The following is a 6,632-nucleotide window of genomic DNA, read 5'->3' as shown; positions in this document are numbered from 1 at the left end:
TTAAAAATTAAAATTAAAATTAAAAATTAAAAATTAAAATTAAAATTAAAATTAAAATTAAAATTAAAATTAAAATTAAAATTAAAATTAAAATTAAAATTAAAATTAAAATTAAAATTAAAATTAAAATTAAAATTAAAATTAAAATTAAAATTAAAATTAAAAAATTAAAATTAAAATTAAAATTAAAATTAAAATTAAAATTAAAATTAAAATTAAAATTAAAATTAAAATTAAAATTAAAATTAAAATTAAAATTAAAATTAAAATTAAAATTAAAATTAAAATTAAAATTAAAATTAAAATTAAAATTAAAATTAAAATTAAAATTAAAATTAAAATTAAAATTAAAATTAAAATTAAAATTAAAATTAAAATTAAAATTAAAATTAAAATTAAAATTAAAATTAAAATTAAAATTAAAATTAAAATTAAAATTAAAATTAAAATTAAAATTAAAATTAAAATTAAAATTAAAATTAAAATTAAAATTAAAATTAAAATTAAAATTAAAATTAAAATTAAAATTAAAATTAAAATTAAAATTAAAATTAAAATTAAAATTAAAATTAAAATTAAAATTAAAATTAAAATTAAAATTAAAATTAAAATTAAAATTAAAATTAAAATTAAAATTAAAATTAAAATTAAAATTAAAATTAAAATTAAAATTAAAATTAAAATTAAAATTAAAATTAAAATTAAAATTAAAATTAAAATTAAAATTAAAATTAAAATTAAAATTAAAATTAAAATTAAAATTAAAATTAAAATTAAAATTAAAATTAAAATTAAAATTAAAATTAAAATTAAAATTAAAATTAAAATTAAAATTAAAATTAAAATTAAAAAATTAAAATTAAAATTAAAATTAAAATTAAAATTAAAATTAAAATTAAAATTAAAATTAAAATTAAAATTAAAATTAAAATTAAAATTAAAATTAAAATTAAAATTAAAATTAAAATTAAAATTAAAATTAAAATTAAAATTAAAATTAAAATTAAAATTAAAATTAAAATTAAAATTAAAATTAAAATTAAAATTAAAATTAAAATTAAAATTAAAATTAAAATTAAAATTAAAATTAAAATTAAAATTAAAATTAAAATTAAAATTAAAATTAAAATTAAAATTAAAATTAAAATTAAAATTAAAATTAAAATTAAAATTAAAATTAAAATTAAAATTAAAATTAAAATTAAAATTAAAATTAAAATTAAAATTAAAATTAAAATTAAAATTAAAATTAAAATTAAAAATTAAAATTAAAATTAAAATTAAAATTAAAATTAAAATTAAAATTAAAATTAAAATTAAAATTAAAATTAAAATTAAAATTAAAATTAAAATTAAAATTAAAATTAAAATTAAAATTAAAATTAAAATTAAAATTAAAATTAAAATTAAAATTAAAATTAAAATTAAAATTAAAATTAAAATTAAAATTAAAATTAAAATTAAAATTAAAATTAAAATTAAAATTAAAATTAAAAATTAAAATTAAAATTAAAATTAAAATTAAAATTAAAATTAAAATTAAAATTAAAATTAAAATTAAAATTAAAATTAAAATTAAAATTAAAATTAAAATTAAAATTAAAATTAAAATTAAAATTAAAATTAAAATTAAAATTAAAATTAAAATTAAAATTAAAATTAAAATTAAAATTAAAATTAAAATTAAAATTAAAATTAAAATTAAAATTAAAATTAAAATTAAAATTAAAATTAAAATTAAAAAATTAAAATTAAAATTAAAATTAAAATTAAAATTAAAATTAAAATTAAAATTAAAATTAAAATTAAAATTAAAATTAAAATTAAAATTAAAATTAAAATTAAAATTAAAATTAAAATTAAAATTAAAATTAAAATTAAAATTAAAATTAAAATTAAAATTAAAATTAAAATTAAAATTAAAATTAAAATTAAAATTAAAATTAAAATTAAAATTAAAATTAAAATTAAAATTAAAATTAAAATTAAAATTAAAATTAAAATTAAAATTAAAATTAAAATTAAAATTAAAATTAAAATTAAAATTAAAATTAAAATTAAAATTAAAATTAAAATTAAAATTAAAATTAAAATTAAAATTAAAATTAAAATTAAAATTAAAATTAAAATTAAAATTAAAATTAAAATTAAAATTAAAATTAAAATTAAAATTAAAATTAAAATTAAAATTAAAATTAAAATTAAAATTAAAATTAAAATTAAAATTAAAATTAAAAAATTAAAATTAAAATTAAAATTAAAATTAAAATTAAAATTAAAATTAAAATTAAAATTAAAATTAAAATTAAAATTAAAATTAAAATTAAAATTAAAATTAAAATTAAAATTAAAATTAAAATTAAAATTAAAATTAAAATTAAAATTAAAATTAAAATTAAAATTAAAATTAAAATTAAAATTAAAATTAAAATTAAAATTAAAATTAAAATTAAAATTAAAATTAAAATTAAAATTAAAATTAAAATTAAAATTAAAATTAAAATTAAAATTAAAATTAAAATTAAAATTAAAATTAAAATTAAAATTAAAATTAAAATTAAAATTAAAATTAAAATTAAAATTAAAATTAAAATTAAAATTAAAATTAAAATTAAAATTAAAATTAAAATTAAAATTAAAATTAAAATTAAAATTAAAATTAAAATTAAAATTAAAATTAAAATTAAAATTAAAATTAAAATTAAAATTAAAATTAAAATTAAAATTAAAATTAAAATTAAAATTAAAATTAAAATTAAAATTAAAATTAAAATTAAAATTAAAATTAAAATTAAAATTAAAATTAAAATTAAAATTAAAATTAAAATTAAAATTAAAATTAAAATTAAAATTAAAATTAAAATTAAAATTAAAATTAAAATTAAAATTAAAATTAAAATTAAAATTAAAATTAAAATTAAAATTAAAATTAAAATTAAAATTAAAATTAAAATTAAAATTAAAATTAAAATTAAAATTAAAATTAAAATTAAAATTAAAATTAAAATTAAAATTAAAATTAAAAAATTAAAATTAAAATTAAAATTAAAATTAAAATTAAAATTAAAATTAAAATTAAAATTAAAATTAAAATTAAAATTAAAATTAAAATTAAAATTAAAATTAAAATTAAAATTAAAATTAAAATTAAAATTAAAATTAAAATTAAAATTAAAATTAAAATTAAAATTAAAATTAAAATTAAAATTAAAATTAAAATTAAAATTAAAATTAAAATTAAAATTAAAATTAAAATTAAAATTAAAATTAAAATTAAAATTAAAATTAAAATTAAAATTAAAATTAAAATTAAAATTAAAATTAAAATTAAAATTAAAATTAAAATTAAAATTAAAATTAAAATTAAAATTAAAATTAAAATTAAAATTAAAATTAAAATTAAAAAATTAAAATTAAAATTAAAATTAAAATTAAAATTAAAATTAAAATTAAAATTAAAATTAAAATTAAAAATTAAAATTAAAATTAAAATTAAAATTAAAATTAAAATTAAAATTAAAATTAAAATTAAAATTAAAATTAAAATTAAAATTAAAATTAAAATTAAAATTAAAATTAAAATTAAAATTAAAATTAAAATTAAAATTAAAATTAAAATTAAAATTAAAATTAAAATTAAAATTAAAATTAAAATTAAAATTAAAATTAAAATTAAAATTAAAATTAAAATTAAAATTAAAATTAAAATTAAAATTAAAATTAAAATTAAAAAATTAAAATTAAAATTAAAATTAAAATTAAAATTAAAATTAAAATTAAAATTAAAATTAAAATTAAAATTAAAATTAAAATTAAAATTAAAATTAAAATTAAAATTAAAATTAAAATTAAAATTAAAATTAAAATTAAAATTAAAATTAAAATTAAAATTAAAATTAAAATTAAAATTAAAATTAAAATTAAAATTAAAATTAAAATTAAAATTAAAATTAAAATTAAAATTAAAATTAAAATTAAAATTAAAATTAAAATTAAAATTAAAATTAAAATTAAAATTAAAATTAAAATTAAAATTAAAATTAAAATTAAAATTAAAATTAAAATTAAAAAAATTAAAATTAAAATTAAAATTAAAATTAAAATTAAAATTAAAATTAAAATTAAAATTAAAATTAAAATTAAAATTAAAATTAAAATTAAAATTAAAATTAAAATTAAAATTAAAATTAAAATTAAAATTAAAATTAAAATTAAAATTAAAATTAAAATTAAAATTAAAATTAAAATTAAAATTAAAATTAAAATTAAAATTAAAATTAAAATTAAAATTAAAATTAAAATTAAAATTAAAATTAAAATTAAAATTAAAATTAAAATTAAAATTAAAATTAAAATTAAAAATTAAAATTAAAATTAAAATTAAAATTAAAATTAAAATTAAAATTAAAATTAAAATTAAAATTAAAATTAAAATTAAAATTAAAATTAAAATTAAAATTAAAATTAAAATTAAAATTAAAATTAAAATTAAAATTAAAATTAAAATTAAAAAAATTAAAATTAAAATTAAAATTAAAATTAAAATTAAAATTAAAATTAAAATTAAAATTAAAATTAAAATTAAAATTAAAATTAAAATTAAAATTAAAATTAAAATTAAAATTAAAATTAAAATTAAAATTAAAATTAAAATTAAAATTAAAATTAAAATTAAAATTAAAATTAAAATTAAAATTAAAATTAAAATTAAAATTAAAATTAAAATTAAAATTAAAATTAAAATTAAAATTAAAATTAAAATTAAAATTAAAATTAAAATTAAAATTAAAATTAAAATTAAAATTAAAAATTAAAATTAAAATTAAAATTAAAATTAAAATTAAAATTAAAATTAAAATTAAAATTAAAATTAAAATTAAAATTAAAATTAAAATTAAAATTAAAATTAAAATTAAAATTAAAATTAAAATTAAAATTAAAATTAAAATTAAAATTAAAATTAAAATTAAAATTAAAATTAAAATTAAAATTAAAATTAAAATTAAAATTAAAATTAAAATTAAAATTAAAATTAAAATTAAAATTAAAATTAAAATTAAAAAATTAAAATTAAAATTAAAATTAAAATTAAAATTAAAATTAAAATTAAAATTAAAATTAAAATTAAAATTAAAATTAAAATTAAAATTAAAATTAAAATTAAAATTAAAATTAAAATTAAAATTAAAATTAAAATTAAAATTAAAATTAAAATTAAAATTAAAATTAAAATTAAAATTAAAATTAAAATTAAAATTAAAATTAAAATTAAAATTAAAATTAAAATTAAAATTAAAATTAAAATTAAAATTAAAATTAAAATTAAAATTAAAATTAAAATTAAAATTAAAATTAAAATTAAAATTAAAATTAAAATTAAAATTAAAATTAAAATTAAAATTAAAATTAAAATTAAAATTAAAATTAAAATTAAAATTAAAATTAAAATTAAAATTAAAATTAAAATTAAAATTAAAATTAAAATTAAAATTAAAATTAAAATTAAAATTAAAATTAAAATTAAAATTAAAATTAAAATTAAAATTAAAATTAAAATTAAAATTAAAATTAAAATTAAAATTAAAATTAAAATTAAAATTAAAATTAAAATTAAAATTAAAATTAAAATTAAAATTAAAATTAAAATTAAAATTAAAATTAAAATTAAAATTAAAATTAAAATTAAAATTAAAATTAAAATTAAAATTAAAATTAAAATTAAAATTAAAATTAAAATTAAAATTAAAATTAAAATTAAAATTAAAATTAAAATTAAAATTAAAATTAAAATTAAAATTAAAATTAAAATTAAAATTAAAATTAAAATTAAAATTAAAATTAAAATTAAAATTAAAATTAAAATTAAAATTAAAATTAAAATTAAAATTAAAATTAAAATTAAAATTAAAATTAAAATTAAAATTAAAATTAAAATTAAAATTAAAATTAAAATTAAAATTAAAATTAAAATTAAAATTAAAATTAAAATTAAAATTAAAATTAAAATTAAAATTAAAATTAAAATTAAAATTAAAATTAAAATTAAAATTAAAATTAAAATTAAAATTAAAAAATTAAAATTAAAATTAAAATTAAAATTAAAATTAAAATTAAAATTAAAATTAAAATTAAAATTAAAATTAAAATTAAAATTAAAATTAAAATTAAAATTAAAATTAAAATTAAAATTAAAATTAAAATTAAAATTAAAATTAAAATTAAAATTAAAATTAAAATTAAAATTAAAAAATTAAAATTAAAATTAAAATTAAAATTAAAATTAAAATTAAAATTAAAATTAAAATTAAAATTAAAATTAAAATTAAAATTAAAATTAAAATTAAAATTAAAATTAAAATTAAAATTAAAATTAAAATTAAAATTAAAATTAAAATTAAAATTAAAATTAAAATTAAAATTAAAATTAAAATTAAAATTAAAATTAAAATTAAAATTAAAATTAAAATTAAAATTAAAATTAAAATTAAAATTAAAATTAAAATTAAAATTAAAATTAAAATTAAAATTAAAATTAAAATTAAAATTAAAATTAAAATTAAAATTAAAATTAAAATTAAAATTAAAATTAAAATTAAAATTAAAATTAAAATTAAAATTAAAATTAAAATTAA

This window comes from Emydura macquarii, unplaced genomic scaffold (genome assembly GCF_026122565.2).
Source record: "Emydura macquarii macquarii isolate MOO-44397 ecotype Brisbane River unplaced genomic scaffold, CSIRO-AGI_Emac_v2 contig_915, whole genome shotgun sequence".
In the NCBI taxonomy this organism is placed as follows: Eukaryota; Metazoa; Chordata; order Testudines; family Chelidae; genus Emydura; species Emydura macquarii.
Note: the sequence above shows the minus strand (reverse complement) of the source record.